This window comes from Haematobia irritans, chromosome 1 (assembly GCF_050003625.1).
Source record: "Haematobia irritans isolate KBUSLIRL chromosome 1, ASM5000362v1, whole genome shotgun sequence".
In the NCBI taxonomy this organism is placed as follows: domain Eukaryota; kingdom Metazoa; phylum Arthropoda; class Insecta; order Diptera; family Muscidae; genus Haematobia; species Haematobia irritans.
In genome coordinates this window covers 192,322,148-192,345,656 of record NC_134397.1, presented here as the reverse complement: position 1 = coordinate 192,345,656, position 23,509 = coordinate 192,322,148, and positions in this window count along the sequence as shown.

The window sequence follows — 23,509 nt, the reverse complement described above, 5'->3', positions numbered from 1 at the left end:
AAAACTTCTTTTGCCCATATCTCCTTAAATATGCGTCCTAGAGCGAAAAGGACTTTAATTCCTGACCACCCCAAAAAAATTGAAAAATCCACCCAAAACCTAAAAAAATTTAAATTTTTATATGAAAAACTTCTTTTGCCCATATCTCCTAAACTAAGCGTCCTAGAGCGAAAAGGACTTTAATTCGTGACCACCCCCAAAAAATTGAAAAATCCACCCGAAACCTAAAAAAATTGAAATTTTTATATGAAAAACTTCTTTTGCCCATATCTCCTTAAATATGCGTCCTAGAGCGAAAAGGACTTTAATTCGTGACCACCCCCAAAAAATTGAAAAATCCATCCAAAATCTAAAAAAAATTAAATTTTTATATGAAAAACTTCTTTTGCCCATATCACCTTAAATATGCGTCCTAGAGCGAAAAGGACTTTAATTCCTGACCACCCCCAAAAAATTGAAAAATCCACCCAAAACCTAAAAAAATTGAAATTTTTATATGAAAAACTTCTTTTGCCCATATCTCCCAAACTAAGCGTCCTAGAGCGAAAAGGACTTTAATTCGTGACCACCCCCAAAAAATTGAAAAATCCACCCAAAACCTAAAAAATTGAAATTTTTATATGAAAAACTTCTTTTGCCCATATCTCCTTAAATATGCGTCCTAGAGCGAAAAGGACTTTAATTCCTGACCACCCCAAAAAAATTGAAAAATCCACCCAAAACCTAAAAAAATTTAAATTTTTATATGAAAAACTTCTTTTGCCCATATCTCCTAAACTAAGCGTCCTAGAGCGAAAAGGACTTTAATTCGTGACCACCCCCAAAAAATTGAAAAATCCACCCAAAACCTTAAAAAAATTAAATTTTTGTATGAAAACCTCTTTTGCCCATATCTCCCAAACTAAGCGTCCTAGAGCGAAAAGGACTTTAATTCGTGACCACCCCCAAAAAATTGAAAAATCCACCCAAAACCTAAAAAAAATTAAATTTTTATATGAAAAATTTATTTTGCCCATATCTCCTCATATATGCGTCCTAGAGCGAAAAGGACTTTAATTCGTGACCACCCCCAAAAAATTGAAAAATCCACCCAAAACCTAACAAAATTGAAATTTTTATATGAAAAACTTCTTTTGCCCATATCTCCTAAACTAAGCGTCCTAGAGCGAAAAGGACTTTAATTCGTGACCACCCCCAAAAAATTGAAAAATCCACCCAAAACCTAAAAAAATTGAAATTTTTATATGAAAAACTTCTTTTGCCCATATCTCCTTAAATATGCGTCCTAGAGCGAAAAGGACTTTAATTCGCGACCACCCCCAAAAAATTGAAAAATCCACCCAAAATCTAAAAAATTGAAATTTTTATATGAAAAACTTCTTTTGCCCATATCTCCTTAAATATGCGTCCTAGAGCGAAAAGGACTTTAATTCCTGACCACCCCAAAAGAATTGAAAAATCCACCCAAAACCTAAAAAAATTGAAATTTTTATATGAAAAACTTCTTTTGCCCATATCTCCTAAACTAAGCGTCCTAGAGCGAAAAGGACTTTAATTCGTGACCACCCCCAAAAAATTGAAAAATCCACCCAAAACCTAAAAAAATTGAAATTATTATATGAAAAACTTCTTTTGCCCGTATCTCCTAAACTAAGCGTCCTAGAGCTAAAAGGACTTTAATTCGTGACCATCCCCAAAAAATTGAAAAATCCACCCAAAACCTAAAAAAATTGAAATTTTTATATGAAAAACTTCTTTTGCCCATATCTCCTCAAATATGCGTCCTAGAGCGAAAAGGACTATAATTCGTGACCACCCCCAAAAAATTGAAAAATCCACCCAAAACCTAAAAAAATTGCAATTTTTATATGAAAAACTTCTTTTGCCCATATCTCCTAAACTAAGCGTCCTAGAGCGAAAAGGACTTTAATTCGTGACCACCCCCAAAAAATTGAAAAATCCACCCAAAACCTAAAAAAATTGAAATTTTTATATCAAAAACTTCTTTTGCCCATATCTCCTAAACTAAGCGTCCTAGAGCGAAAAGGACTTTAATTCGTGACCACCCCCAAAAAATTTAAAAATCCACCCAAAACCTAAAAAAATTTAAATTTTTATATGAAAACCTCTTTTGCCCATATCTCCTTAAATATGCGTCCTAGAGCGAAAAGGACTTTAATTCGTGACCATCCCCAAAAATTTTAAAAATCCACCCAAAACCTAACAAAATTGCAATTTTTATATGAAAAACTTATTTTGCCCATATCTCCTAAACTAAGCGTCCTAGAGCGAAAAGGACTTTAATTCGTGACCATCCCCAAAAAATTGAAAAATCCACCCAAAACCTAAAAAAATTTAAATTTTTATATGAAAAATTTATTTTGCCCATATCTCCTCAAATATGCGTCCTAGAGCGAAAAGGACTTTAATTCGTGACCACCCCCAAAAAATTGAAAAATCCACCCAAAACCTAAAAAAATTGCAATTTTTATATGAAAAACTTCTTTTGCCCATATCTCCTAAACTAAGCGTCCTAGAGCGAAAAGGACTTTAATTCGTGACCACCCCCAAAAAATTGAAAAATCCACCCAAAACCTAAAAAAATTGAAATTTTTATATGAAAAACTTCTTTTGCCCATATCTCCTAAACTAAGCGTCCTAGAGCGAAAAGGACTTTAATTCATGACCACCCCCAAAAAATTGAAAAATCCACCCAAAACCTAAAAAAATTTAAATTTTTATATGAAAAACTTCTTTTGCCCATATCTCCTAAACTAAGCGTCCTAGAGCGAAAAGGACTTTAATTCGTGACCACCCCCAAAAAATTGAAAAATCCACCCAAAACCTAAAAAAATTTAAATTTTTATATGAAAACCTCTTTTGCCCATATCTCCCTAAATATGCGTCCTAGAGCGAAAAGGACTTTAATTCGTGACCATCCCCAAAAAATTTAAAAATCCACCCAAAACCTAAAAAAATTGAAATTTTTATATAAAAAACTTCTTTTGCCCATATCTCCTTAAATATGCGTCCTAGAGCGAAAAGGACTTTAATTCCTGACCACCCCAAAAAAATTGAAAAATCCACCCAAAACCTAAAAAAATTTAAATTTTTATATGAAAAACTCCTTTTGCCCATATCTCCTAAACTAAGCGTCCTAGAGCGAAAAGGACTTTAATTCGTGACCACCCCCAAAAAATTGAAAAATCCACCCAAAACCTAAAAAAATTGAAATTTTTATATGAAAAACTTCTTTTGCCCATATCTCCTTAAATATGCGTCCTAGAGCGAAAAGGACTTTAATTCGTGACCACCCCCAAAAAATTGAAAAATCCACCCAAAATCTAAAAAAAATTAAATTTTTATATGAAAAACTTCTTTTGCCCATATCACCTTAAATATGCGTCCTAGAGCGAAAAGGACTTTAATTCCTGACCACCCCAAAAAAATTGAAAAATCCACCCAAAACCTAAAAAAATTGAAATTTTTATATGAAAAACTTCTTTTGCCCATATCTCCCAAACTAAGCGTCCTAGAGCGAAAAGGACTTTAATTCGTGACCACCCCCAAAAAATTGAAAAATCCACCCAAAACCTAAAAAAATTGAAATTTTTATATCAAAAACTTCTTTTGCCCATATCTCCCAAACTAAGCGTCCTAGAGCGAAAAGGACTTTAATTCGTGACCACCCCCAAAAAATTGAAAAATCCACCCAAAACCTAAAAAAATTTAAATTTTTATATGAAAAATTTATTTTGCCCATATCTCCTCATATATGCGTCCTAGAGCGAAAAGGACTTTAATTCGTGACCACCCCCAAAAAATTGAAAAATCCACCCAAAACCTAACAAAATTGAAATTTTTATATGAAAAACTTCTTTTGCCCATATCTCCTAAACTAAGCGTCCTAGAGCGAAAAGGACTTTAATTCGTGACCACCCCCAAAAAATTGAAAAATCCACCCAAAACCTAAAAAAATTGAAATTTTTATATGAAAAACTTCTTTTGCCCATATCTCCTTAAATATGCGTCCTAGAGCGAAAAGGACTTTAATTCGCGACCACCCCCAAAAAATTGAAAAATCCACCCAAAATCTAAAAAATTGAAATTTTTATATGAAAAACTTCTTTTGCCCATATCTCCTTAAATATGCGTCCTAGAGCGAAAAGGACTTTAATTCCTGACCACCCCAAAAGAATTGAAAAATCCACCCAAAACCTAAAAAAATTGAAATTTTTATATGAAAAACTTCTTTTGCCCATATCTCCTAAACTAAGCGTCCTAGAGCGAAAAGGACTTTAATTCGTGACCACCCCCAAAAAATTGAAAAATCCACCCAAAACCTAAAAAAATTGAAATTTTTATATGAAAAACTTCTTTTGCCCGTATCTCCTAAATTAAGCGTCCTAGAGCTAAAAGGACTTTAATTCGTGACCATCCCCAAAAAATTGAAAAATCCACCCAAAACCTAAAAAAATTTAAATTTTTATATGAAAAATTTATTTTGCCCATATCTCCTCAAATATGCGTCCTAGAGCGAAAAGGACTATAATTCGTGACCACCCCCAAAAAATTGAAAAATCCACCCAAAACCTAAAAAAATTGCAATTTTTATATGAAAAACTTCTTTTGCCCATATCTCCTAAACTAAGCGTCCTAGAGCGAAAAGGACTTTAATTCGTGACCACCCCCAAAAAATTGAAAAATCCACCCAAAACCTAAAAAAATTGAAAAATGAAAAACTTCTTTTGCTCATATCTCCTAAACTAAGCGTCCTAGAGCGAAAAGGACTTTAATTCGTGACCACCCCCAAAAAATTGAAAAATCCACCCAAAACCTAAAAAAAATGCAATTTTTATATGAAAAACTTCTTTTGCCCATATCTCCTAAACTAAGCGTCCTAGAGCGAAAAGTACTTTAATTCGTGACCACCCCCAAAAAAATTGAAAAATCCACCCAAAACCTAAAAAAATTGAAATTTTGATATGAAAAACTTCTTTTGCCCATATCTCCTTAAATATGCGTCCTAGAGCGAAAAGGACTTTAATTCGTGACCACCCCCAAAAAATTGAAAAATCCACCCAAAACCTAAAAAAATTGAAATTTTTATATGAAAAACTTATTTTGCCCATATCTCCTTAAATATACGTCCTAGAGCGAAAAGGACTTTAATTCGTGACCACCCCCAAAAAATTGAAAAATCCACCCAAAATCTAAAAAAATTGAAATTTTTATATGAAAAACTTCTTTTGCCCATATCTCCTTAAATATGCGTTCTTGAGCGAAAAGGACTTTAATTCGAGACCACCCCCAAAAAATAGAAAAATCCACCCAAAACCTTAAAAAATTGAAATTTTTATATGAAAAACTTCTTTTGCGCATATCTCCTAAACTAAGCGTCCTAGAGCGAAAAGGACTTTAATTCGTGACCACCCCCAAAAAATTGAAAAATCCACCCAAAATCTAAAAAAATTTAAATTTTTATATGAAAAACTTCTTTTGCCCATATCACCTTAAATATGCGTTCTAGAGCGAAAAGGACTTTAATTCGAGACCACCCCAAAAAAATTGAAAAATCCACCCAAAACCTAAAAAAATTGCAATTTTTATATGAAAAACTTCTTTTGCCCATATCTCCCAAACTAAGCGTCCTAGAGCGAAAAGGACTTTAATTCGTGACCACCCCTAAAAAATTGAAAAATCCACCCAAAACCTAAAAAAATTTAATTTTTTATATCAAAAACTTCTTTTGCCCATATCTCCTAAACTAAGCGTCCTAGAGCGAAAAGGACTTTAATTCGTGACCACCCCCAAAAAATTGAAAAATCCACCCAAAACCTAAAAAAATTTAAATTTTTGTATGAAAAATTTATTTTGCCCATATCTCCTCAAATATGCGTCCTAGAGCGAAAAGGACTTTAATTCGTGACCACCCCCAAAAAATTGAAAAATCCACCCAAAACCTAAAAAAATTGAAATTTTTATATGAAAAACTTCTTTTGCCCATATCTCCTTAAATATGCGTCCTAGAGCGAAAAGGACTTTAATTCGTGACCACCCCCAAAAAATTGAAAAATCCAGCCAAAATCTAAAAAAATTGAAATTTTTATATGAAAAACTTCTTTTGCCCATATCTCCTTAAATATGCGTCCTAGAGCGAAAAGGACTTTAATTCCTGACCACCCCAAAAAAATTGAAAAATCCACCCAAAACCTAAAAAAATTGAAATTTTTATATGAAAAACTTCTTTTGCCCATATCTCCTAAACTAAGCGTCCTAGAGCGAAAAGGACTTTAATTCGTGACCACCCCCAAAATATTGAAAAATCCACCCAAAATCTAAAAAAATTGAAATTTTTATATGAAAAACTTCTTTTGCCCATATCTCCTTAAATATGCGTCCTAGAGCGAAAAGGACTTTAATTCGTGACCACCCCCAAAAAATTGAAAAATCCACCCAAAACCTAAAAAAATTGAAATTTTTATATGAAAAACTTCTTTTGCCCATATCTCCTAAACTAAGCGTCCTAGAGCGAAAAGGACTTTAATTCGTGACCACCCCCAAATAATTGAAAAATCCACCCAAAACCTAAAAAAATTTAAATTTTTATATGAAAAACTTCTTTTGCCCATATCTCCTAAACTAAGCGTCCTAGAGCGAAAAGGACTTTAATTCGTGACCACCCCCAAAAAATTGAAAAATCCACCCAAAACCTAAAAAAATTTAAATTTTTATATGAAAACCTCTTTAGCCCATATCTCCTTAAATATGCGTCCTAGAGCGAAAAGGACTTTAATTCGTGACCATCCCCAAAAAATTTAAAAATCCACCCAAAACCTAACAAAATTGCAATTTTTATATGAAAAACTTATTTTGCCCATATCTCCTTAAATATGCGTTCTTGAGCGAAAAGGACTTTAATTCGAGACCACCCCCAAAAAATTGAAAAATCCACCCAAAACCTAAAAAAATTGAAATTTTTATATGAAAAACTTCTTTTGCGCATATCTCCTAAACTAAGCGTCCTAGAGCGAAAAGGACTTTAATTCGTGACCACCCCCAAAAAATTAAAAAATCCACCCAAAATCTAAAAAAATTTAAATTTTTATATGAAAAACTTCTTTTGCCCATATCACCTTAAATATGCGTCCTAAAGCGAAAAGGACTTTAATTCCTGACCACCCCAAAAAAATTGAAAAATCCACCCAAAACCTAAAAAAATTGCAATTTTTATATGAAAAACTTCTTTTGCCCATATCTCCCAAACTAAGCGTCCTAGAGCGAAAAGGACTTTAATTCGTGACCACCCCTAAAAAATTGAAAAATCCACCCAAAACCTAAAAAAATTTAAATTTTTATATCAAAAACTTCTTTTGCCCATATCTCCTAAACTAAGCGTCCTAGAGCGAAAAGGACTTTAATTCGTGACCACCCCCAAAAAATTGAAAGATCCACCCAAAACCTAAAAAAATTTAAATTTTTGTATGAAAAACTTCTTTTGCCCATATCTCCTTAAATATGCGTCCTAGAGCGAAAAGGACTTTAATTCGTGACCACCCCCAAAAAATTGAAAAATCCACCCAAAACCTAAAAAAATTGAAATTTTTATATGAAAAACTTATTTTGCCCATATCTCCTTAAATATACGTCCTAGAGCGAAAAGGACTTTAATTCGTGACCACCCCCAAAAAATTGAAAAATCCACCCAAAATCTAAAAAAATTGAAATTTTTATATGAAAAACTTCTTTTGCCCATATCTCCTTAAATATGCGTTCTTGAGCGAAAAGGACTTTAATTCGAGACCACCCCCAAAAAATTGAAAAATCCACCCAAAACCTTAAAAAATTGAAATTTTTATATGAAAAACTTCTTTTGCGCATATCTCCTAAACTAAGCGTCCTAGAGCGAAAAGGACTTTAATTCGTGACCACCCCCAAAAAATTGAAAAATCCACCCAAAATCTAAAAAAAATTTAAATTTTTATATGAAAAACTTATTTTGCCCATATCTCCTTAAATATACGTCCTAGAGCGAAAAGGACTTTAATTCGAGACCACCCCAAAAAAATTGAAAAATCCACCCAAAACCTAAAAAAATTGCAATTTTTATATGAAAAACTTCTTTTGCCCATATCTCCCAAACTAAGCGTCCTAGAGCGAAAAGGACTTTAATTCGTGACCACCCCTAAAAAATTGAAAAATCCACCCAAAACCTAAAAAAATTTAAATTTTTATATCAAAAACTTCTTTTGCCCATATCTCCTAAACTAAGCGTCCTAGAGCGAAAAGGACTTTAATTCGTGACCACCCCCAAAAAATTGAAAAATCCACCCAAAACCTAAAAAAATTTAAATTTTTGTATGAAAAATTTATTTTGCCCATATCTCCTCAAATATGCGTCCTAGAGCGAAAAGGACTTTAATTCGTGACCACCCCCAAAAAATTGAAAAATCCACCCAAAACCTAAAAAAATTGAAATTTTTATATGAAAAACTTCTTTTGCCCATATCTCCTTAAATATGCGTCCTAGAGCGAAAAGGACTTTAATTCGTGACCACCCCCAAAAAATTGAAAAATCCAGCCAAAATCTAAAAAAATTGAAATTTTTATATGAAAAACTTCTTTTGCCCATATCTCCTTAAATATGCGTCCTAGAGCGAAAAGGACTTTAATTCCTGACCACCCCAAAAAAATTGAAAAATCCACCCAAAACCTAAAAAAATTGAAATTTTTATATGAAAAACTTCTTTTGCCCATATCTCCTAAACTAAGCGTCCTAGAGCGAAAAGGACTTTAATTCGTGACCACCCCCAAAATATTGAAAAATCCACCCAAAATCTAAAAAAATTGAAATTTTTATATGAAAAACTTCTTTTGCCCATATCTCCTTAAATATGCGTCCTAGAGCGAAAAGGACTTTAATTCGTGACCACCCCCAAAAAATTGAAAAATCCACCCAAAACCTAAAAAAATTGAAATTTTTATATGAAAAACTTCTTTTGCCCATATCTCCTAAACTAAGCGTCCTAGAGCGAAAAGGACTTTAATTCGTGACCACCCCCAAAAAATTGAAAAATCCACCCAAAACCTAAAAAAATTTAAATTTTTATATGAAAAACTTCTTTTGCCCATATCTCCTAAACTAAGCGTCCTAGAGCGAAAAGGACTTTAATTCGTGACCACCCCCAAAAAATTGAAAAATCCACCCAAAACCTAAAAAAATTTAAATTTTTATATGAAAACCTCTTTAGCCCATATCTCCTTAAATATGCGTCCTAGAGCGAAAAGGACTTTAATTCGTGACCATCCCCAAAAAATTTAAAAATCCACCCAAAACCTAACAAAATTGCAATTTTTATATGAAAAACTTATTTTGCCCATATCTCCTTAAATATGCGTTCTTGAGCGAAAAGGACTTTAATTCGAGACCACCCCCAAAAAATTGAAAAATCCACCCAAAACCTAAAAAAATTGAAATTTTTATATGAAAAACTTCTTTTGCGCATATCTCCTAAACTAAGCGTCCTAGAGCGAAAAGGACTTTAATTCGTGACCACCCCCAAAAAATTGAAAAATCCACCCAAAACCTAAAAAAATTTAAATTTTTATATGAAAAACTTCTTTTGCCCATATCTCCTAAACTAAGCGTCCTAGAGCGAAAAGGACTTTAATTCGTGACCACCCCTAAAAAATTGAAAAATCCACCCAAAACCTAAAAAAATTGAAATTTTTATATCAAAAACTTCTTTTGCCCATATCTCCTAAACTAAGCGTCCTAGAGCGAAAAGGACTTTAATTCGTGACCACCCCCAAAAAATTTAAAAATCCACCCAAAACCTAAAAAAATTTAAATTTTTATATGAAAAATTTATTTTGCCCATATCTCCTCAAATATGCGCCAAAACCTAAAAAAATTGCAATTTTTATATGAAAAACTTCTTTTGCCCATATCTCCCAAACTAAGCGTCCTAGAGCGAAAAGGACTTTAATTCGTGACCACCCTAAAAAATTGAAAAATCCACCCAAAACCTAAAAAAATTTAAATTTTTATATCAAAAACTTCTTTTGCCCATATCTCCTAAACTAAGCGTCCTAGAGCGAAAAGGACTTTAATTCGTGACCACCCCCAAAAAATTGAAAAATCCACCCAAAACCTAAAAAAATTTAAATTTTTGTATGAAAAATTTATTTTGCCCATATCTCCTCAAATATGCGTCCTAGAGCGAAAAGGACTTTAATTCGTGACCACCCCCAAAAAATTGAAAAATCCTCCCAAAACCTAAAAAAATTGAAATTTTTATATGAAAAACTTCTTTTGCCCATATCTCCTTAAATATGCGTCCTAGAGCGAAAAGGACTTTAATTCGTGACCACCCCCAAAAAATTGAAAAATCCAGCCAAAATCTAAAAAAATTGAAATTTTTATATGAAAAACTTCTTTTGCCCATATCTCCTTAAATATGCGTCCTAGAGCGAAAAGGACTTTAATTCCTGACCACCCCAAAAAATTGAAAAATCCACCCAAAACCTAAAAAAATTGAAATTTTTATATGTAAAACTTCTTTTGCCCATATCTCCTAAACTAAGCGTCCTAGAGCGAAAAGGACTTTAATTCGTGACCACCCCCAAAAAATTGAAAAATCCACCCAAAATCTAAAAAAATTGAAATTTTTATATGAAAAACTTCTTTTGCCCATATCTCCTTAAATATGCGTTCTTGAGCGAAAAGGACTTTAATTCGAGACCACCCCCAAAAAATTGAAAAATCCACCCAAAACCTAAAAAAATTGAAATTTTTATATGAAAAACTTCTTTTGCGCATATCTCCTAAACTAAGCGTCCTAGAGCGAAAAGGACTTTAATTCGTGACCACCCCCAAAAAATTGAAAAATCCACCCAAAATCTAAAAAAATTTAAATTTTTATATGAAAAACTTCTTTTGCCCATATCACCTTAAATATGCGTTCTAGAGCGAAAAGGACTTTAATTCGAGACCACCCCAAAAAAATTGAAAAATCCACCCAAAACCTAAAAAAATTGCAATTTTTATATGAAAAACTTCTTTTGCCCATATCTCCCAAACTAAGCGTCCTAGAGCGAAAAGGACTTTAATTCGTGACCACCCCTAAAAAATTGAAAAATCCACCCAAAACCTAAAAAAATTTAAATTTTTATATCAAAAACTTCTTTTGCCCATATCTCCTAAACTAAGCGTCCTAGAGCGAAAAGGACTTTAATTCGTGACCACCCCCAAAAAATTGAAAAATCCACCCAAAACCTAAAAAAATTTAAATTTTTGTATGAAAAATTTATTTTGCCCATATCTCCTCAAATATGCGTCCTAGAGCGAAAAGGACTTTAATTCGTGACCACCCCCAAAAAATTGAAAAATCCACCCAAAACCTAAAAAAATTGAAATTTTTATATGAAAAACTTCTTTTGCCCATATCTCCTTAAATATGCGTCCTAGAGCGAAAAGGACTTTAATTCGTGACCACCCCCAAAAAATTGAAAAATCCAGCCAAAATCTAAAAAAATTGAAATTTTTATATGAAAAACTTCTTTTGCCCATATCTCCTTAAATATGCGTCCTAGAGCGAAAAGGACTTTAATTCCTGACCACCCCAAAAAAATTGAAAAATCCACCCAAAACCTAAAAAAATTGAAATTTTTATATGAAAAACTTCTTTTGCCCATATCTCCTAAACTAAGCGTCCTAGAGCGAAAAGGACTTTAATTCGTGACCACCCCCAAAATATTGAAAAATCCACCCAAAATCTAAAAAAATTGAAATTTTTATATGAAAAACTTCTTTTGCCCATATCTCCTTAAATATGCGTCCTAGAGCGAAAAGGACTTTAATTCGTGACCACCCCCAAAAAATTGAAAAATCCACCCAAAACCTAAAAAAATTGAAATTTTTATATGAAAAACTTCTTTTGCCCATATCTCCTAAACTAAGCGTCCTAGAGCGAAAAGGACTTTAATTCGTGACCACCCCCAAAAAATTGAAAAATCCACCCAAAACCTAAAAAAATTTAAATTTTTATATGAAAAACTTCTTTTGCCCATATCTCCTAAACTAAGCGTCCTAGAGCGAAAAGGACTTTAATTCGTGACCACCCCCAAAAAATTGAAAAATCCACCCAAAACCTAAAAAAATTTAAATTTTTATATGAAAACCTCTTTAGCCCATATCTCCTTAAATATGCGTCCTAGAGCGAAAAGGACTTTAATTCGTGACCATCCCCAAAAAATTTAAAAATCCACCCAAAACCTAACAAAATTGCAATTTTTATATGAAAAACTTATTTTGCCCATATCTCCTTAAATATGCGTTCTTGAGCGAAAAGGACTTTAATTCGAGACCACCCCCAAAAAATTGAAAAATCCACCCAAAACCTAAAAAAATTGAAATTTTTATATGAAAAACTTCTTTTGCGCATATCTCCTAAACTAAGCGTCCTAGAGCGAAAAGGACTTTAATTCGTGACCACCCCCAAAAAATTGAAAAATCCACCCAAAATCTAAAAAAATTTAAATTTTTATATGAAAAACTTCTTTTGCCCATATCACCTTAAATATGCGTCCTAAAGCGAAAAGGACTTTAATTCCTGACCACCCCAAAAAAATTGAAAAATCCACCCAAAACCTAAAAAAATTGCAATTTTTATATGAAAAACTTCTTTTGCCCATATCTCCCAAACTAAGCGTCCTAGAGCGAAAAGGACTTTAATTCGTGACCACCCCTAAAAAATTGAAAAATCCACCCAAAACCTAAAAAAATTGAAATTTTTATATCAAAAACTTCTTTTGCCCATATCTCCTAAACTAAGCGTCCTAGAGCGAAAAGGACTTTAATTCGTGACCACCCCCAAAAAATTTAAAAATCCACCCAAAACCTAAAAAAATTTAAATTTTTATATGAAAAATTTATTTTGCCCATATCTCCTCAAATATGCGCCAAAACCTAAAAAAATTGCAATTTTTATATGAAAAACTTCTTTTGCCCATATCTCCCAAACTAAGCGTCCTAGAGCGAAAAGGACTTTAATTCGTGACCACCCCTAAAAAATTGAAAAATCCACCCAAAACCTAAAAAAATTTAAATTTTTATATCAAAAACTTCTTTTGCCCATATCTCCTAAACTAAGCGTCCTAGAGCGAAAAGGACTTTAATTCGTGACCACCCCCAAAAAATTGAAAAATCCACCCAAAACCTAAAAAAATTTAAATTTTTGTATGAAAAATTTATTTTGCCCATATCTCCTCAAATATGCGTCCTAGAGCGAAAAGGACTTTAATTCGTGACCACCCCCAAAAAATTGAAAAATCCACCCAAAACCTAAAAAAATTGAAATTTTTATATGAAAAACTTCTTTTGCCCATATCTCCTTAAATATGCGTCCTAGAGCGAAAAGGACTTTAATTCGTGACCACCCCCAAAAAATTGAAAAATCCACCCAAAATCTAAAAAAATTGAAATTTTTATATGAAAAACTTCTTTTGCCCATATCTCCTTAAATATGCGTCCTAGAGCGAAAAGGACTTTAATTCCTGACCACCCCAAAAAAATTGAAAAATCCACCCAAAACCTAAAAAAATTGAAATTTTTATATGTAAAACTTCTTTTGCCCATATCTCCTAAACTAAGCGTCCTAGAGCGAAAAGGACTTTAATTCGTGACCACCCCCAAAATATTGAAAAATCCACCCAAAATCTAAAAAAATTGAAATTTTTATATGAAAAACTTCTTTTGCCCATATCTCCTTAAATATGCGTCCTAGAGCGAAAAGGACTTTAATTCGTGACCACCCCCAAAAAATTGAAAAATCCACCCAAAACCTAAAAAAATTGAAATTTTTATATGAAAAACTTCTTTTGCCCATATCTCCTAAACTAAGCGTCCTAGAGCGAAAAGGACTTTAATTCGTGACCACCCCCAAAAAATTGAAAAATCCACCCAAAACCTAAAAAAATTTAAATTTTTATATAAAAAACTTCTTTTGCCCATATCTCCTAAACTAAGCGTCCTAGAGCGAAAAGGACTTTAATTCGTGACCACCCCCAAAAAATTGAAAAATCCACCCAAAACCTAAAAAAATTTAAATTTTTATATGAAAACCTCTTTAGCCCATATCTCCTTAAATATGCGTCCTAGAGCGAAAAGGACTTTAATTCGTGACCATCCCCAAAAAATTTAAAAATCCACCCAAAACCTAACAAAATTGCAATTTTTATATGAAAAACTTATTTTGCCCATATCTCCTTAAATATGCGTTCTTGAGCGAAAAGGACTTTAATTCGAGACCACCCCCAAAAAATTGAAAAATCCACCCAAAACCTAAAAAAATTGAAATTTTTATATGAAAAACTTCTTTTGCGCATATCTCCTAAACTAAGCGTCCTAGAGCGAAAAGGACTTTAATTCGTGACCACCCCCAAAAAATTGAAAAATCCACCCAAAATCTAAAAAAATTTAAATTTTTATATGAAAAACTTCTTTTGCCCATATCACCTTAAATATGCGTCCTAAAGCGAAAAGGACTTTAATTCCTGACCACCCCAAAAAAAATTGAAAAATCCACCCAAAACCTAAAAAAATTGCAATTTTTATATGAAAAACTTCTTTTGCCCATATCTCCCAAACTAAGCGTCCTAGAGCGAAAAGGACTTTAATTCGTGACCACCCCTAAAAAATTGAAAAATCCACCCAAAACCTAAAAAAATTGAAATTTTTATATCAAAAACTTCTTTTGCCCATATCTCCTAAACTAAGCGTCCTAGAGCGAAAAGGACTTTAATTCGTGACCACCCCCAAAAAATTTAAAAATCCACCCAAAACCTAAAAAATTTAAATTTTTATATGAAAAATTTATTTTGCCCATATCTCCTCACATATGCGTCCTAGAGCGAAAAGGACTTTAATTCGTGACCATCCCCAAAAAATTGAAAAATCCACCCAAAACCTAAAAAAATTGAAATTTTTATATGAAAAACTTCTTTTGCCCATATCTCCTTAAATATGCGTCCTAGAGCGAAAAGGACTTTAATTCGTGACCACCCCCAACAAATTGAAAAATCCACCCAAAATCTAAAAAAATTGAAATTTTTATATGAAAAACTTCTTTTGCCCATATCTCCTTAAATATGCGTCCTAGAGCGAAAAGGACTTTAATTCCTGACCACCCCAAAAAAATTGAAAAATCCACCCAAAACCTAAAAAAATTGAAATTTTTATATGAAAAACTTCTTTTGCCCATATCTCCTAAACTAAGCGTCCTAGAGCGAAAAGGACTTTAATTCGTGACCACCCCCAAAAAATTGAAAAATCCACCCAAAACCTAAAAAAATTGAAATTTTTATATGAAAAACTTCTTTTGCCCATATCTCCTAAACTAAGCGTCCTAGAGCTAAAAGGACTTTAATTCGTGACCATCCCCAAAAAATTGAAAAATCCACCCAAAACCTAAAAAAATTTAAATTTTTATATGAAAAATTTATTTGGCCCATATCTCCTCAAATATGCGTCCTAGAGCGAAAAGGACTATAATTCGTGACCACCCCAAAAAAATTGAAAAATCCACCCAAAACCTAAAAAAATTGAAATTTTTATATGAAAAACTTCTTTTGCCCATATCTCCTTAAATATGCGTCCTAGAGCGAAAAGGACTTTAATTCGTGACCACCCCCAAAAAATTGAAAAATCCAGCCAAAATCTAAAAAAATTGAAATTTTTATATGAAAAACTTCTTTTGCCCATATCTCCTTAAATATGCGTCCTAGAGCGAAAAGGACTTTAATTCCTGACCACCCCAAAAAAATTGAAAAATCCACCCAAAACCTAAAAAAATTGAAATTTTTATATGAAAAACTTCTTTTGCCCATATCTCCTAAACTAAGCGTCCTAGAGCGAAAAGGACTTTAATTCGTGACCACCCCCAAAATATTGAAAAATCCACCCAAAATCTAAAAAAATTGAAATTTTTATATGAAAAACTTCTTTTGCCCATATCTCCTTAAATATGCGTCCTAGAGCGAAAAGGACTTTAATTCGTGACCACCCCCAAAAAATTGAAAAATCCACCCAAAACCTAAAAAAATTGAAATTTTTATATGAAAAACTTCTTTTGCCCATATCTCCTAAACTAAGCGTCCTAGAGCGAAAAGGACTTTAATTCGTGACCACCCCCAAAAAATTGAAAAATCCACCCAAAACCTAAAAAAATTTAAATTTTTATATGAAAAACTTCTTTTGCCCATATCTCCTAAACTAAGCGTCCTAGAGCGAAAAGGACTTTAATTCGTGACCACCCCCAAAAAATTGAAAAATCCACCCAAAACCTAAAAAAATTTAAATTTTTATATGAAAACCTCTTTAGCCCATATCTCCTTAAATATGCGTCCTAGAGCGAAAAGGACTTTAATTCGTGACCATCCCCAAAAAATTTAAAAATCCACCCAAAACCTAACAAAATTGCAATTTTTATATGAAAAACTTATTTTGCCCATATCTCCTTAAATATGCGTTCTTGAGCGAAAAGGACTTTAATTCGAGACCACCCCCAAAAAATTGAAAAATCCACCCAAAACCTAAAAAAATTGAAATTTTTATATGAAAAACTTCTTTTGCGCATATCTCCTAAACTAAGCGTCCTAGAGCGAAAAGGACTTTAATTCGTGACCACCCCCAAAAAATTGAAAAATCCACCCAAAATCTAAAAAAATTTAAATTTTTATATGAAAAACTTCTTTTGCCCATATCACCTTAAATATGCGTCCTAAAGCGAAAAGGACTTTAATTCCTGACCACCCCAAAAAAATTGAAAAATCCACCCAAAACCTAAAAAAATTGCAATTTTTATATGAAAAACTTCTTTTGCCCATATCTCCCAAACTAAGCGTCCTAGAGCGAAAAGGACTTTAATTCGTGACCACCCCTAAAAAATTGAAAAATCCACCCAAAACCTAAAAAAATTGAAATTTTTATATCAAAAACTTCTTTTGCCCATATCTCCTAAACTAAGCGTCCTAGAGCGAAAAGGACTTTAATTCGTGACCACCCCCAAAAAATTTAAAAATCCACCCAAAACCTAAAAAAATTTAAATTTTTATATGAAAAATTTATTTTGCCCATATCTCCTCAAATATGCGCCAAAACCTAAAAAAATTGCAATTTTTATATGAAAAACTTCTTTTGCCCATATCTCCCAAACTAAGCGTCCTAGAGCGAAAAGGACTTTAATTCGTGACCACCCCTAAAAAATTGAAAAATCCACCCAAAACCTAAAAAAATTTAAATTTTTATATCAAAAACTTCTTTTGCCCATATCTCCTAAACTAAGCGTCCTAGAGCGAAAAGGACTTTAATTCGTGACCACCCCCAAAAAATTGAAAAATCCACCCAAAACCTAAAAAAATTTAAATTTTTGTATGAAAAATTTATTTTGCCCATATCTCCTCAAATATGCGTCCTAGAGCGAAAAGGACTTTAATTCGTGACCACCCCCAAAAAATTGAAAAATCCACCCAAAACCTAAAAAAATTGAAATTTTTATATGAAAAACTTCTTTTGCCCATATCTCCTTAAATATGCGTCCTAGAGCGAAAAGGACTTTAATTCGTGACCACCCCCAAAAAATTGAAAAATCCAGCCAAAATCTAAAAAAATTGAAATTTTTATATGAAAAACTTCTTTTGCCCATATCTCCTTAAATATGCGTCCTAGAGCGAAAAGGACTTTAATTCCTGACCACCCCAAAAAAATTGAAAAATCCACCCAAAACCTAAAAAAATTGAAATTTTTATATGTAAAACTTCTTTTGCCCATATCTCCTAAACTAAGCGTCCTAGAGCGAAAAGGACTTTAATTCGTGACCACCCCCAAAATATTGAAAAATCCACCCAAAATCTAAAAAAATTGAAATTTTTATATGAAAAACTTCTTTTGCCCATATCTCCTTAAATATGCGTCCTAGAGCGAAAAGGACTTTAATTCGTGACCACCCCCAAAAAATTGAAAAATCCACCCAAAACCTAAAAAAATTGAAATTTTTATATGAAAAACTTCTTTTGCCCATATCTCCTAAACTAAGCGTCCTAGAGCGAAAAGGACTTTAATTCGTGACCACCCCCAAAAAATTGAAAAATCCACCCAAAACCTAAAAAAATTTAAATTTTTATATAAAAAACTTCTTTTGCCCATATCTCCTAAACTAAGCGTCCTAGAGCGAAAAGGACTTTAATTCGTGACCACCCCCAAAAAATTGAAAAATCCACCCAAAACCTAAAAAAATTTAAATTTTTATATGAAAACCTCTTTAGCCCATATCTCCTTAAATATGCGTCCTAGAGCGAAAAGGACTTTAATTCGTGACCATCCCCAAAAAATTTAAAAATCCACCCAAAACCTAACAAAATTGCAATTTTTATATGAAAAACTTATTTTGCCCATATCTCCTTAAATATGCGTTCTTGAGCGAAAAGGACTTTAATTCGAGACCACCCCCAAAAAATTGAAAAATCCACCCAAAACCTAAAAAAATTGAAATTTTTATATGAAAAACTTCTTTTGCGCATATCTCCTAAACTAAGCGTCCTAGAGCGAAAAGGACTTTAATTCGTGACCACCCCCAAAAAATTGAAAAATCCACCCAAAATCTAAAAAAATTTAAATTTTTATATGAAAAACTTCTTTTGCCCATATCACCTTAAATATGCGTCCTAAAGCGAAAAGGACTTTAATTCCTGACCACCCCAAAAAAAATTGAAAAATCCACCCAAAACCTAAAAAAATTGCAATTTTTATATGAAAAACTTCTTTTGCCCATATCTCCCAAACTAAGCGTCCTAGAGCGAAAAGGACTTTAATTCGTGACCACCCCTAAAAAATTGAAAAATCCACCCAAAACCTAAAAAAATTGAAATTTTTATATCAAAAACTTCTTTTGCCCATATCTCCTAAACTAAGCGTCCTAGAGCGAAAAGGACTTTAATTCGTGACCACCCCCAAAAAATTTAAAAATCCACCCAAAACCTAAAAAATTTAAATTTTTATATGAAAAATTTATTTTGCCCATATCTCCTCAAATATGCGTCCTAGAGCGAAAAGGACTTTAATTCGTGACCATCCCCAAAAAATTGAAAAATCCACCCAAAACCTAAAAAAATTGAAATTTTTATATGAAAAACTTCTTTTGCCCATATCTCCTTAAATATGCGTCCTAGAGCGAAAAGGACTTTAATTCGTGACCACCCCCAACAAATTGAAAAATCCACCCAAAATCTAAAAGAATTGAAATTTTTATATGAAAAACTTCTTTTGCCCATATCTCCTTAAATATGCGTCCTAGAGCGAAAAGGACTTTAATTCCTGACCACCCCAAAAAAATTGAAAAATCCACCCAAAACCTAAAAAAATTGAAATTTTTATATGAAAAACTTCTTTTGCCCATATCTCCTAAACTAAGCGTCCTAGAGCGAAAAGGACTTTAATTCGTGACCACCCCCAAAAAATTGAAAAATCCACCCAAAACCTAAAAAAATTGAAATTTTTATATGAAAAACTTCTTTTGCCCATATCTCCTAAACTAAGCGTCCTAGAGCTAAAAGGACTTTAATTCGTGACCATCCCCAAAAAATTGAAAAATCCACCCAAAACCTAAAAAAATTTAAATTTTTATATGAAAAATTTATTTGGCCCATATCTCCTCAAATATGCGTCCTAGAGCGAAAAGGACTATAATTCGTGACCACCCCCAAAAAATTGAAAAATCCACCCAAAACCTAAAAAAATTGCAATTTTTATATGAAAAACTTCTTTTGCCCATATCTCCTAAACTAAGCGTCCTAGAGCGAAAAGGACTTTAATTCGTGACCACCCCCAAAAAATTGAAAAATCCACCCAAAACCTAAAAAAATTGAAATTTTTATATGAAAAACTTCTTTTGCCCATATCTCCTTAAATATGCGTCCTAGAGCGAAAAGGACTTTAATTCCTGACCACCCCAAAAAAATTGAAAAATCCACCCAAAACCTAAAAAAATTTAAATTTTTATATGAAAAACTTCTTTTGCCCATATCTCCTAAACTAAGCGTCCTAGAGCGAAAAGGACTTTAATTCGTGACCACCCCCAAAAAATTGAAAAATCCACCCAAAACCTAAAAAAATTAAAATTTTTATATGAAAAACTTCTTTTGCCCATATCTCCTTAAATATGCGTCCTAGAGCGAAAAGGACTTTAATTCGTGACCACCCCCAAAAAATTGAAAAATCCACCCAAAATCTAAAAAAAATTAAATTTTTATATGAAAAACTTCTTTTGCCCATATCACCTTAAATATGCGTCCTAGAGCGAAAAGGACTTTAATTCCTGACCACCCCCAAAAAATTGAAAAATCCACCCAAAACCTAAAAAAATTGAAATTTTTATATGAAAAACTTCTTTTGCCCATATCTCCTTAAATATGCGTCCTAGAGCGAAAAGGACTTTAATTCCTGACCACCCCAAAAAAATTGAAAAATCCACCCAAAACCTAAAAAAATTTAAATTTTTATATGAAAAACTTCTTTTGCCCATATCTCCTAAACTAAGCGTCCTAGAGCGAAAAGGACTTTAATTCGTGACCACCCCCAAAAAATTGAAAAATCCACCCAAAACCTTAAAAAATTTAAATTTTTGTATGAAAACCTCTTTTGCCCATATCTCCTTAAATATGCGTCCTAGAGCGAAAAGGACTTTAATTCGTGACCATCCCCAAAAAATTTAAAAATCCGCCCAAAACCTAACAAAATTGCAATTTTTATATGAAAAACTTATTTTGCCCATATCTCCTTAAATATGCGTTCTAGAGCGAAAAGGACTTTAATTCGAGACCACCCCCTTAAATATGCGTCCTAGAGCGAAAAGGACTTTAATTCCTGACCACCCCAAAAAAATTGAAAAATCCACCCAAAACCTAAAAAAATTGAAATTTTTATATGAAAAACTTCTTTTGCCCATATCTCCTAAACTAAGCGTCCTAGAGCGAAAAGGACTTTAATTCGTGACCACCCCCAAAAAATTGAAAAATCCACCCAAAACCTAAAAAAATTGAAATTTTTATATCAAAAACTTCTTTTGCCCGTATCTCCTAAACTAAGCGTCCTAGAGCTAAAAGGACTTTAATTCGTGACCATCCCCAAAAAATTGAAAAATCCACCCAAAACCTAAAAAAATTTAAATTTTTATATGAAAAATTTATTTTGCCCATATCTCCTCAAATATGCGTCCTAGAGCGAAAAGGACTATAATTCGTGACCACCCCCAAAAAATTGAAAAATCCACCCAAAACCTAAAAAAATTGCAATTTTTATATGAAAAACTTCTTTTGCTCATATCTCCTAAACTAAGCGTCCTAGAGCGAAAAGGACTTTAATTCGTGACCACCCCCAAAAAATTGAAAAATCCACCCAAAACCTAAAAAAATTGAAATTTTTATATGAAAAACTTCTTTTGCTCATATCTCCTAAACTAAGCGTCCTAGAGCGAAAAGGACTTTAATTCGTGACCACCCCCAAAAAAATTGAAAAATCCACCCAAAACCTAAAAAAAAATGCAATTTTTATATGAAAAACTTCTTTTGCCAATATCTCCTAAACTAAGCGTCCTAGAGCGAAAAGGACTTTAATTCGTGACCACCCCCAAAAAATTGAAAAATCCACCCAAAACCTAAAAAAATTGAAATTTTGATATGAAAAACTTCTTTTGCCCATATCTCCTTAAATATGCGTCCTAGAGCGAAAAGGACTTTAATTCGTGACCACCCCCAAAAAATTGAAAAATCCACCCAAAACCTAAAAAAATTAAAATTTTTATATGAAAAACTTATTTTGCCCATATCTCCTTAAATATACGTCCTAGAGCGAAAAGGACTTTAATTCGTGACCACCCCCAAAAAATTGAAAAATCCACCCAAAATCTAAAAAAATTGAAATTTTTATATGAAAAACTTCTTTTGCCCATATCTCCTTAAATATGCGTCCTAGAGCGAAAAGGACTTTAATTCGTGACCACCCCCAAAAAATTGAAAAATCCACCCAAAACCTAAAAAAATTGAAATTTTTATATGAAAAACTTCTTTTGCCCATATCTCCTAAACTAAGCGTCCTAGAGCGAAAAGGACTTTAATTCGTGACCACCCCCAAAAAATTGAAAAATCCACCCAAAACCTAAAAAAAATTAAATTTTTATATGAAAAACTTCTTTTGCCCATATCTCCTAAACTAAGCGTCCTAGAGCGAAAAGGACTTTAATTCGTGACCACCCCCAAAAAATTGAAAAATCCACCCAAAACCTAAAAAAATTTAAATTTTTATATGAAAACCTCTTTAGCCCATATCTCCTTAAATATGCGTCCTAGAGCGAAAAGGACTTTAATTCGTGACCATCCCCAAAAAATTTAAAAATCCACCCAAAACCTAACAAAATTGCAATTTTTATATGAAAAACTTATTTTGCCCATATCTCCTTAAATATGCGTTCTTGAGCGAAAAGGACTTTAATTCGAGACCACCCCCAAAAAATTGAAAAATCCACCCAAAACCTAAAAAAATTGAAATTTTTATATGAAAAACTTCTTTTGCGCATATCTCCTAAACTAAGCGTCCTAGAGCGAAAAGGACTTTAATTCGTGACCACCCCCAAAAAATTGAAAAATCCACCCAAAATCTAAAAAAATTTAAATTTTTATATGAAAAACTTCTTTTGCCCATATCACCTTAAATATGCGTCCTAAAGCGAAAAGGACTTTAATTCCTGACCACCCCAAAAAAATTGAAAAATCCACCCAAAACCTAAAAAAATTGCAATTTTTATATGAAAAACTTCTTTTGCCCATATCTCCCAAACTAAGCGTCCTAGAGCGAAAAGGACTTTAATTCGTGACCACCCCTAAAAAATTGAAAAATCCACCCAAAACCTACAAAAATTGAAATTTTTATATGAAAAACTTCTTTTGCCCATATCTCCTAAACTAAGCGTCCTAGAGCGAAAAGGACTTTAATTCGTGACCACCCCCAAAAAATTGAAAAATCCACCCAAAACCTAAAAAAATTTAAATTTTTATATGAAAAATTTATTTTGCCCATATCTCCTCAAATATGCGTCCTAGAGCGAAAAGGACTTTAATTCGTGACCACCCCCAAAAAATTGAAAAATCCACCAAAAACCTAAAAAAATTGCAATTTTTATATGAAAAACTTCTTTTGCCCATATCTCCTAAACTAAGCGTCCTAGAGCGAAAAGGACTTTAATTCGTGACCACCCCCAAAAAATTGAAAAATCCACCCAAAACCTAAAAAAATTGAAATTTTTATATGAAAAACTTCTTTTGCCCATATCTCCTTAAATATGCGTCCTAGAGCGAAAAGGACTTTAATTCGTGACCACCCCCAAAAAATTGAAAAATCCACCCAAAATCTAAAAAAATTGAAATTTTTATATGAAAAACTTCTTTTGCCCATATCTCC